We start from the raw sequence: 12,320 nt of genomic DNA, 5'->3' as shown, positions 1-12,320 counted from the left end.
ATTTTCCTATCTCACACATTTGTATCTTTTTCTTCCACTACATGATAAGTCCCCAAAACTGGGTCTTAGACTCTGAACCGTTCCTGGAGTGCTTCATCAATCCCTTCCTGACACAGAAAGCCCTTCGAAACAGTTTAACGGAAATCAATAATCATTAGGTGGCTGCTCTGAGGCAACTTGCTGGCTGCCTACTATTTAAATCCCACAAACTCCAGGGCTTTAGCTAAGATTTTTTTTTTTCAGCACAGAACGAGAGGCAGAAGGTCAGCCACTGCGTCAATGGCATGGCTGAAGACTTATGGCTACACATAGACTAATTATCCTGGTTAAAACTCCTACCACCCACACCCACGGGTGCTTCACCATGAGCCATCTTCTCATCATGTAGGTAGCAGACCTCAGAGAAACAGGCTCAAGAACCCCACATTTCAGGCTTCCCTGGTGGCGCAGTGGTTAAGAATCCACCTGCCGATGCAGGGGACACGGGTTTGAGCCCTGGTCCAGGAAGATCCCACATGCCTCAAAGCAACTAAGCCCGTGCGCCACAACTACTGGGCCTGCAAGCCACAACTACTGAGTCTGCATGCTGCAACTACTGAAGCCCCCGTGCCTAGAGCCCGTGCTCTGCAACAAGAGAAGCCACTGCAATGAAAAGCCCGCACACCACAACGAAGAGTAGCTCCCGCTCTCCACAGCTAGAGAAAACCCACACGCAGCAGTGAAGACCCAATGCAGCCAAAAATAAAATAAATAAAAATAAATAAATTTATTAAAAAGAAAATAGAACCCCACATTTCAACTCTGTCACTCCCAGAAGAACCACTCTTGGTTTGGTTTGGTTTAGGTTTTTGGGTTTTTTTAATTTAACTTTTATTTTATATTGAAGTATAGTTGATTTACAATGTTGTGTTAGTTTCAGGTGTACAGCAAAGTGATTCAGTTATACATATACATGTATCTATTCTTTTTCAAATTCTTTTCTCATATAGGTTATTACAGAATATTGAGTAGAGTACCCTGTGCTATACAGTAGGTCCTTGTTGGTTATCTATTTTATATATAGTAGTGTATATATGCTAATCCCAAACTCCTAATTTATCCCTCTCCCCCCCTTTCCCCTTTGGTAACCATAAGTTCATTTTCTAAGTCTGTGAGTCTGTTTCTGTTTTGTAAATAAGTTCATTTGTATCATTTTTTTAGATTCCACATATAAGTGATAGCATATGATATTTGTCTTTCTCTGGCTTACTTCACTTAGTATGATAATTTCTAGGTCCATCCATGTTGCTGCAAATGGTATTATTTCATTCTTTTTAATGGCTGAATAATATTCCATTGTATATATGTACCACATCTTCTTTATCCATTCCTCGTCAATGAACATTTATGTTGCTTCCATGTCCTGGCTATTATAAATAGTGCTGCTATGAACACTGGGGTGCCTGTGTCTTTTTCTTTTTTTCTTTTTTTTTGGCTTCACCAGGCGACATTCAGGATCTTAGTTCCCCAAACAGGGATCAAACCTGTGCCCCCTGCAGTGGAAGTGTGGAGTTCTAACCACTGGACCGCCAGGGAATTCCCTCTTTTTCTTTCTTTTTTAAGTTTTATTTTATATTGGACTATAGTTGGTTTACAATGTTGTGTTACTTTCAGGTGAACAGCAAAGTGATTCAGTTAAATTCAGCTAGGTTGTTTCCATATTCTGGCTATTGTAAATAACACTGCAATGAACACTGGGGTGCATGTATCCTTTTGAACCATGGTTTTCTCTTGATATATGCCCAGGAGTGGGATTGCTGAATCATATGGTAGTCCCATTTTTAGTTGTATGAGGAACCTCCATACTGTTCTCCATAATGATTGTACTGATTTACATTCCTACCAACAGTGCATGAGGGTTCCCTTTTCTCCACACGCTCTCCAGCATTTATTGTTTGTAGACTTTTTGATGTTGGCCATTGTGACAGGTGTGAGGTGATACCTCATTGTAGTTTTGATTTGCATTTCTCTAATAATTAGGGATGTTGAGCATCTTTTCATGTGCTTTTTGGCCATCTGTATGTTTTCTTTGGAGAAATGTCTGTTTAGATCTTATTCCCATTTTTTGATTGGGTTGTTTGTTTTTTTGATATTGAGCTGTATGAGCTGTTTGCATATGTGGAGATTAATCCTTGTTGGTCGCATTGTTTGCAAGTATTCTCTCACATTCTGTAGGTTGTCTTTTCGTTTTGTTGATGGTTTCCTTTGCTTTGCAGAAGCTTTTAAGTTTATTAAGTCTAATTTGTTTATTTTTGTTTTTATTTTCATTACTCTAGGAGGTGGATCGAAAAAGAGCTTCGATTTTTGTCAAAGACTGTTCTGCCTCTGCTTTCCCCAGAGGAACCACTTTTGATGTGGTCATCTGGCAGAGGAGAGCAGACCCAGTGTGAAAACAAAAGCAAAGCAGAGTTCAAGTCATTTTGTCTTCCATCAAGGGAAGAGCCTTTGTGTGGCTTTTCAGCGTGAAAAGCGTGGGTGTTTCAGGCAGCTGAAAGCACCGTGTTGTTGAGTGTTTTTCCCGTGGTCATTGCGTGTGCAGCCTAGAGCCTGGACATTTCAGGGAGAAAACAGTGGAGGCAGGGGGTGCTCTGTGAAAGAGAACACAGGCTTAGAATGCTTCTCAACTGGGATCCTTTCAGTTTAGGATTGTTGCCTTAAATTTATTGTCTTACGGTCAATCCAGGCCACTGTGATTTGCCCAACGTGAGGACGTCTTGTCACAGCTGTAGCTACTCTAACATTTTTGCAATGTATCCCCGAGAGAAGTGTTTCGGTCTTAATTTGATCATAACCATGTTATTTCAGAGCCCTAAAGAGAGCAAATGGGAGCAAAAAGAAGGAAGCAAAGATCCCCACTGTGGCTTAAGTCAGGAAGCCCCCCACAGGGGAAGCCGTCTTCCTAGGAATCATATTTTGTAGAAAACGAAGGGCAAATAAACCCTCCGATTTTTTTTTTTTTAAGGGAAAGTTATTTATTTATTTATTTATTTTGGCTGTGTTGGGTCTTCGTTTCTGTGCGAGGGCTTTCTCTAGTTCCGGCGAGCGGGGGCCACTCTTCATCGCGTTGCGCGGGTCTCTCGCTGTCGCGGCCTCTCTTGTTGCAGAGCACAGGCTCCAGACGCGCAGGCTCAGTCGTTGTGGCTCACGGGCCTAGTTGCTCCGCGGCATGTGGGATCTTCCCAGATCAGGGCTAGAACCCGTGTCTCCTGCATCAGCAGGCAGATTCTCAACCACTGCGCCACCGGGGAAGCCCCCCTCTGATTTTTTTTTAAACAAAACTCCTACATCCTGACATGAGGTAGATTAAGATTCTTTTTTTTTATTTTTTATTTTCAACATTTTATTTTTTAATTTTTTTATACATCTTTATTGGAGTATAATTGCTTCACAATGCTGTGTTAGTTTCTGTTGTACAGCAAAGTGAATCAGATATATGCATATATGCATATGTATATCCCCATATCCCCTCCTTCCCTAGACCACCCCTCTAGGTGGTCACAAAGCACCAAGCTGCTCTCCCTGTGCTATGCAGCTGCTTCCCACTAGCTATCTATTTTACATCTGGTAGTGTATATATGTCCATGCCACTCTCTCACTTTGTCCCAGCTTACCCTTCCCCCACCCATGTCCTCAAGTCTGTTCTCAACGTCTGCATCTTTATTCCTGCCCTACCACTAGGTTCATCAGTACCATTTTTCTAGATTCCATATATATGTGTTAGCATATGGTATTTGTTTTTCTCTTTCTGACTTACTTCACTCTGTATGACAGACTCTAGGTCCATCCACCTCACTACAAATAACTCAGTTTCGTTCCCTTTTATAGCTGAGTAATATTCCATTGTATATATGTGCCACATCTTCTTTATTGATTCATCTGTTGATGGACATTTAGGTTGTTTCCATGTCCTGGCTATTGTAATAGTGCTACAGTGAACATTGTGGTACATGTATCTTTTTGAATTATGGTTTTCTCAGGGTGTAAGATTCTTCTTGATTATTTAAGAATCATCCTGTTTGCCTGGTACCTCCTTAAGTTTAAAGAAAAAGAGTTAAAAAGTATACCCTGACTATTAGACATTGGGTTTTAGTTCTGGACTTTGGATGATTCTCTAAGTGTAGAAAATGGTCTAATTTCCTCAATGTCAAGTTCATCCGCTGCATTCCTGTTTTACTATGCATGTAAACTTGATATATATTTTTTTAACTTTCAGACACCATATACACTTGATTTTCCAAAAGAAAAAGGTTTTTTTCTAAGCGTTGGTAAAGTATTGGAAAGAAGAATAATGAATTAATCTAGAGCCATAAAAACATCTGTACTCCTTAAGTTCTTGTTTTTTGCAAGCAATCAGGGCAACTTTATCCTTGGAAATGGGGATTAACATTTGGCAATTTGAAAGTTTTTCTTTCTGGAAGAAAATCACAATTTATAGAGTTAGAACAATAACAACAACTCAGTGCACTACGGCTCTTCAAATGATTCCAAGACCTTTGACTGGTCCTACAACAAGGGGACTTTTACAGGAGCCGGGACTGTCTGAGGGTGCAGGGCCCAGGTTCCTTCTTCAGAAGGCCTCTCCTCAGCACAGCGCGGCTGAAATCGAGGTAGGACAAATCGAGAGGGGTTACCTGCTATTCCCCATGTAATGGGGAATCTTTAGTGTCAGCTGAAAGTGACTCTTTGGGGGACTAAAAAAGATAAAATCTCAATTGTCGATTCTGTTCCCAGCAATAAGATGGACCAGATGCTCAAAGAAATTCCTCCCACTACAACTCAACTGAAAATATTGAATAAGATATAAAAACATGTTTTTAATGTATGATCGAGCTGGCAGGAAACTAAGGAGATGCTTTCATGACCAGAACCTATCTCAAAAAATGCAGATCTAGAGAAAACAGTAGAAATCAAGCAGTGAAACCAGAGTTCTTTCCGGGGGTACGCCCACACCCCTAGGGAGCTAGAGCTTGGGTTTAAAGACTTGCTCTTTGGGTTAAAGATAAACAAATGAAGACCGGGGCAGGATGGGAGGACACTCTCCTCCCCCACATTCGTGCATAAAGCCAGAATTCTGGAATGATATCCTTGATGGGTGAAATAGAGAAAAATCTACCCCATTGAGGTAGAGAGTGGGGATGTTTGGTCAAGCTGGCTCGCAACTCTGGTGGTGGGTGTGGAGGTGAGGAATGAAATGAACAGTCCCCCCAGAGAGTTCCTAACCACAAGCCTGTACTCATGTGGTTTTAGAATTGGTATTCACACTGAAAACAACTCGTAGTTAAACATTTCATTTAAAGTGGCCCTGGATGAGTAATGGCTCCATAAACCTGGCAGAAGCAATACAAACTTTCTCTTTAGGAACTCTAAGCTTTAGAGAATTTCCACAGATAAAACCTCAAGAAACATGGGATCATAATTAAAAAACGAAACAGCAGGGACTTCCCTCGTGGCGCAGTGGTTAAGAATCCTCCTGCCAATGCAGGGAACACGGGTTCGAGCCCTGGTCCGGGAAGATCCCACATGCTGTGGAGCAACTAAGCCTGTGCACCACAACTACTGAGCCTGTGCTCTAGAGCCCGCGAGGCAAAACGACTGAGCCCATGTGCCACAACTACTGAAGCCCGCACACCTAGAGCCCGTGCTCCGCAACAAGAGAAGCCACCGCCATGAGAAGCCCGAGCATGGCAACAAAGAGTATCCCTCCCTCGCCGCAACTAGAGAAAGCCTGCGCGCAGCAACGAAGACCCAACGCAGCCAAAAATAAATAAAAATTTAAAAACCAAACCAAAAGAAAACAGTAACTCGCTAAACACATGTGCAAACAATCCTTCATGAATGAGTCAGCAGAAACGATAAAAGAGTCGGGCTGGCAACCACTGAAGATATTGGAATGATCAGATACAAAACATAAATTTATTATGTGTCATACACTTAATGCTATAGAAGAGGAAATTGAAAGCGTGTTAAGGGAATAAGAAACAATCAACATTGGCTAAACGGACTTCTTCGCAAAAGCTTCTAGAAATGAGAATCATAATACTTATAGTCAAACAGTGAGCAGAGTTTGTTACTGTTGTTTTGTTTGTTTACTTTTTTGTTTACTTTTGTAAGTAGCAAGTTTCAAGTGCATACAAAAGGAGAGAGAAACCACTCTAAAGACTTAATCTAGCTTCAACGATTTTTCAACCTTGGGTTTTTGTTTGTTTGTTTGCTTTCAAGATGGGAAGCTTTCCCTGACCTCACCCACCCAGTCTGGGTTAGGTAATTCTACTAAGTGCTCCCATCGCAACCTGTATTTATACCCATCATAGCACTTATCCCACCAGATGGTAATTGCCTGGCTTTTGTTGTTATTGCTGTTGTTTATTTTTTTATTTATTTTTTTTTTTAATTTATTTATTTATTTATTTATTTATGGTTCTGTTGGGTTTTCGTTTCTGTACGAGGGCTTTCTCTAGTTGCGGCAAGTGGGGACCACTCTTCATCACAGTGCGCGGACCTCTCACTATCGCGGCCTCTCTTGTTGCGGAGCACAGGCTCCAGACGCGCAGGCTCAGCAATTGTGGCTCACGGGCCCAGTTGCTCCGCGGCATGTGGGATCTTCCCAGACCAGGGCTCGAACCCGTGTCCCCTGCATTGGCAGGCAGATTCTCAACCACTGCGCCACCAGGGAAGCCCTGCTGTTGTTTATTTGTCTCCCCAACCAGAAAGGAAACCCCTTGAGGCCAAGGATCCTGTCTGCAGCACCTAGAACAGTGCCTGGAATATAGTAGGTACTGAAAAGTATGTTTAGAATAAATAAATGAATATAATAAAGCCTTGCAAATACTAGAAATGTTATTGGTCCCTAAAAGACTATGCATTTGATGTTGTCACCTTGATCCTGACAGCAGCAGCTGCATCAGTAGCAAATAACGACCAAGAGAGCCAGAAGGAAATGCAGGATCCCCAGAAGCCACTCACACGATGACTGGCCTCCCAGGGAGCTGAGAAAGCCCCTCTGCATTTTAAGAAGCCTGAATGGATCAGCCTGGAGTGCTCCTAAACTCAAGGTTACACTTCTCAGAATTTTTTGTGGCATGAATTTATGAAGCCACCAAGGAGACAGGAGGACTGATCTGCTGCAACAGTGGGAATGAAGGTGTATTGTCACTTGCTGTCCTCAGGTGTGGCCCAAAGGTGCGCTATGGTAAAGGTGAGGTCTCAGGTTCAAACCTGACCACTCTGTGAGGTGTCCCCTCAGCTCCTCCAGGCACCCGCCTGCTGTGGTGACTTGGAGCCAGACTGAAAGCAACCCAAGCTGGGGATCCAATCAGAGGAAGGGAGCTGCTGCTGAGGAGGCCGAGCCTGTTTGCTCTGAACCACCCCTTGGGAGGTTAGCCGTCAGGGGTTACACCTATCTGCTCTTCCGATTTACTCAAGTCTTGGAATAAACAAAAGGGAGGAAACTCATAAAACTGGGATCAAAAAAAGGAAAAGCCGAGCCGATTCTTTACTGGGTCGTCAACGCATCTGATCAGAAGAAATCAGAGGCTCATCAAAAATCAGGTTTGGGGGCTTCCCTGGTGGCGCAGTGGTTGAGAATCTGCCTGCCAATGCAGGGGACACGGGTTCGAGCCCTGGTCTGGGAAGATCCCACATGCCGCGGAGCAACTGGGCCCGTGAGCCACAATTGCTGAGCCTGCGCGTCTGGAGCCTGTGCTCCGCAACAAGAGAGGCCGCGATAGTGAGAGGCCCGCGCACCGCGATGAAGAGAGGCCCCCGCTTACCACAACTGGAGGAAGCCCTCGCACAGAAACAAAGACCCAACACAGCCAAAAAAATAAATAAATAAATAAGTAAATTAAAAAAAAAAAAAAAAAAAAAGAAAAGAGCCTCATAATAATAATTTAAAAAAAAAAAAAATCAGGTTTGGGCTGAAAGAAAACAACCCAAGGTCTTGTCAGCGGGGTGGAGTGGCGGTGCTCTGATTTGGTTTTGGGGGTCAGGAGGGCCACAGAGCCTCTGGTCATTATCTAATACCACGGAGGAGGTTCACGGGGCTGGGGGTGTCATTGGTCACTCATTCAAGAGGGTTGTGTAGTCTGGGAGAAGCACGTACTGGTGTTAATACTGCTTCAGGTTCCTTTAGGAACTTCACCGTCTGATTACCAGCAGGGCTGAGAAGCAGACTCGTGGCCTTGCTCAGTAGACACGCAAAGCTGAGATAAATGCGGAGCAGTTGTCTCTGAAAGCCCTTTATCTGAAGTGCTGCTCCTAGAGAAGGTGAGATACCAAAACCACTCTCAGTGTGGAATGACCCACATGCCTCCCATTCTTCAGGCATGAGTGGGATGTTCCTTTCTCATTGAAATGATTCCAAAACAGCAGTTTCTCATGATCTCTGATTCTGGAGACCAGGCTTGTCAGCACCAAGTCCTTAAAGTTAATTAACAAAAGCAGTTTTTACAGGTCTTCCTTCCAACCTGGTAAAGGCTCAGGGGAGGGACTTCCCTGGCAGTCCAGTGGGTAAGACTCGGCGTTCCCAGTGCAGGGGGCCTGGGATAGATCCCTGGTCAGGGAACTAGAGTCTGCAGGCCGCAACTAAGAGTTTGCATGCCGCAACTAAAGATCCTGCAGGCTGCAATTAAGACCCTGAGCAGCCAAATAAATAAATATTTTAAAAAAAGAAGACTCTGGGGAAAAGACCCATTAGAGAGATTCTCAGAAATGCAAAATACCCCCGCTTGAAAACAGAGCCATCTGCTGGTGAGCGTGGACTTTGTTTTCAGTCCTTGGTTGATTTTTTTTTTTTTTAATTTATTAATTTATTTATGTTTGGCTGCATTGGGTCTTTGTTGCTGCGCCCGGGCTTTTCTCTGGTCGCGGTGAGCGGGCTTCTCATTGCGGTGGCTTCTCTTGTTGTGGAGCACGGGCTCTAGGCACCTGGGCTTCAGGAGTTGTGGCTTGTGGGCTCTGGAGCGCAGCTTCAGGAGTTGTGGCTCGCAGGCTCTAGAGCACAGGCTCAGTAATTGTGGCTCGTGGGCTCTAGGGCACAGGCTCAGTAGTTGTGGCTCAGGGGCTTAGGTGCTCCGCGGCATGTGGGATATTCCTGGACCAGGGCTCGAACCTGTGTCCCCTGCATTGGCAGGCAGATTCTTAACCACTGTGCCACCAGGGAAGTCCATACAAGGACTTTTAAGTCAGTGGATCTTAATAACATCCTTGGTGTGTTAATTGAGGACCCTCCTGTTTGTTCTGTTAGCAGCAAAGCCAAGAGGTTCCTGAACTTGTTTCCTGGAGCTTCATGGGAAGGTAGGAAGGTGGAAAGCTGCAGAGAAATGTCCTCTTCAGCTAGCCCCAGGGACTGCGGAGAGGGCAGGGGTGCTGGTTTGGGAGATGACACCAGAGGTACCTCAGGGACGTGCTTCAAAAGAGAACAGAGAGGAAGAACAGAGCAGGCTGAACTAGAGAAAGGCTGAGCAAGCTTTCCTGGTGTTCCCACACTTGACTCTGGGGCTCGTAACACTGCAACTGGCACATCATTGTTTAATAAATGAATGATTGAATTCATATAGTTTGGGGACTAGAAAGTTTATCAAGTCCAACCTTTGCTTACCCCATGCGTGGGTTTACTATGTATCTGTGTTTCCTAGTCTCTGGACCTTTTGGCTGCAAAGAATGTACTGCAATTCAATATAATTTTATTTAAAAACGTTGTTTCGTTCACAACACCTTTTTGTTATGCATGTGTTCAATGACTAATATCAAAGAGCCACAGTTTTTAGTTATTCATTATCGTTAAATAGGTGGGGACCACTTCTCTCCAGCTCAGCCACCCTTCCCAACCTCACACGGCAGCTCCTTCCACAACTGGGCAGTTGCAGCCGTTGGTGAATATCCCTGCCTCGTTTAAGTTTCATCCTTTTTCTCGGATTTCCATTCTCTTTGTACTGTTTCTGCCCTCAGGAGACCTTGCAGAGGGAAGGGCTAGGATTAAAATTACCTCTTTTATAAATCTAATTAATTCTAGATATGCTAAGTTTGTGTATTTCTATTTAAAAATTATTTTGCCCTCCTGTTTGTAGATCTCCTAGTTGGAAGAGGGAAAATCCTTTTAAGTAGAAGTTCAGCAACAGGGACTCATTGTTTTATAACCCTAGGGGTAGGCACTGTCTGTCTCCACCCCAAGCTCCCAGTGGAGCGTGGAGTCTGCATTGCCTGCCTGCTCATATATTTTCTGTTGGCTTGTCAGTCATGCCCTCTGTGCTGTAAGGACAGGGAGTCCAACCTGGAGTGGGCATTGAGGTCTACAATGCAATGAATTCTTGGTGTCCCAGGAAGCATGGAGCCTGTGGTTTGAGGGCATCCCAGAGCCCCGCCAGGGGCCTCTCAAGTAGGAGGCTCCTATGTGGGAAGAACCTCCTCCACCATTTCTGCAATGAGCCTGTTTGTTGGACCAAAGTGCAAGCTCACATTCCCACCTCTTGCAGCATTGTTTCCTCAGATCTCAGAACCAATGCTCAATCCGGAGCTGGGCCTCTGGGCACCCAGGCTATCATTTCTCCCACAGCCTACAGGAATTGGTAGGGACCTGAAGGCTACCAGCCCTACTTGTACTCATCTTCACAATGAAGGGTGTACTTTCTTCTCACATTGATGTGCAGTTTGCATACAATGGGTCATTCTGAGTAGACTTGTGATTCGCGACCTCCCCAAGGACCCTCACCAAGGCCAACAAACATTCCAGTGCCAGGTGCTGGGCTAAGGCAGGGAGGGGAAAGGTGAATAGTCCCTGCCCACTGGGAGCTTCCAGACAGGAGAGATGATGATTAGAGTAAATGTCATCAGTATCATATATTTGTATTTGAAAGTCCAAAATATTGTGCGGTCACATCAGCAGTTCTGTAGGAGCTGGAGAAGGAGCGGAGAGGAAGTGATAAATAAAAGGCTCAGGGAGATTGAGTCACTTCAGTCTTACACTGCTAGTGAACAGAAGAGCTGGAAATAAATCTAAGTCTTTTCCAATGGGTTATCATCCAATCGAACATGGTAAATGTTAAAGACATTCATGAACAAAGGGATGAAGGGCTTCTGAAGGAGTTTCTGAGTTTGTCATGTGCAAAGGTGGAAGAAGGGCACTGTAAAAAAAAAATGGAATGGAACAGTATGTGCAAAGCTCAGCATGGAAAGGTTATGGTGTGTTTGGAAAACAGCAAAAAGCAGATGAGGCTAAAATAATTTTAGCCGGCAGCATGGAGGATGGAAAGAGTAGAGACAGATTGGAGACAGGAGAGCCAGGTAGGAGGCTGTCCCAGTAATTCGCCAAAAGCTGTTGAGGGTTCAGACTGAGGAAGGAACAGTGGGAATGAAGACGAGAAGTTGGATTCAAAAAATATTTTGGAGGTAGCATAAGCAGGATTTGAGAATGGACTAGTTGTTGCAGGAAGATCCTGCAGTGAATGCAGTCCAGAATTTAGGAGATTTGGGGGGGATGATGACCCATTAAACGAGATGGCAAATACAGGTGGTAAAGCAGGTTTGGGGTGTTCAGAAAAAATAGTGGAAACGCAGAACTGATGGCAAATGCTGGGAGAAGCACCAAATCCATGCCTATGGGGAAATGGCAGTGAAAAGGATGAGACTTAACTTTATCTGTAACACTTTATTCTTCTTATTTTCAAAAATAACTTGAAGCAATTGTGACTATTCAGGGTGGTACACACAGGTGCTTCTATTAGTTTCTGTGGTTTTTAATCTTAAAAATTAATGCTTGGAGTTATTTCTTTAAAAGAAATTAATGTGTCAAGCATTTGGAGTACCTACTATGTGCTTGGCACTGCTCCAGGCATCCGAGGTATTTGCCCCCTTCTACTAGCCTCTTCCTTTCAGAAGTTACCAGGCTGGAGTTCAGAAACAGCTTCTGGTTCCAGCTTGGCCACAGGCCAAGTCATTTTTCCTCCCTGGGTCTCTTTCAGCTCTCACATCCTAGGATTCAATACTGTAACTGCAACTCAGCATTCCTTATTCTCACCGAGGTGAGCGCCACAGCGCAGTATATTAGCATAAAATAACTCCATTCGGGGAATGTCCCTGAAGGCCTGACCTACTAAGAACGTTTTCCATATGGTCCTTAATCTCTGCCTCCCACCCAACCCCCGCCCAGGATAACAGATGTTCCTCATGGGATTTCAAATTTGCAAGGGAATCTTGACAACTTCTTTGGTAATGGGCTATGTCCTAATTCCAGTCTAATCAACAGAAGCAACTTCCGTACTTTCAGCTTTAGGTGCTGTGGAGAG

General features: G+C 44.2%; 1 long non-coding RNA gene across 1 annotated transcript; it reads left to right on the top strand.

The window, feature by feature from the left end:
• Positions 1–6: 6 nt before the first annotated feature.
• On the top strand, positions 7–9,737 carry LOC309665929. Its single transcript, XR_014266771.1, has 3 exons — positions 7–6,385; positions 6,710–7,587; positions 7,949–9,737. It is a non-coding gene; the product is annotated as an uncharacterized lncRNA (long non-coding RNA).
• Positions 9,738–12,320: the final 2,583 nt, after the last annotated feature.

The sequence above is a fragment of the Balaenoptera physalus genome, assembly GCF_965194825.1.
Source record: "Balaenoptera physalus genome assembly, chromosome: 8".
Lineage (NCBI taxonomy): Eukaryota > Metazoa > Chordata > Mammalia > Artiodactyla > Balaenopteridae > Balaenoptera > Balaenoptera physalus.
The sequence above is the reverse complement of the archived record's forward strand: the minus strand, read 5'-3'. Positions and strand labels throughout refer to the sequence as shown.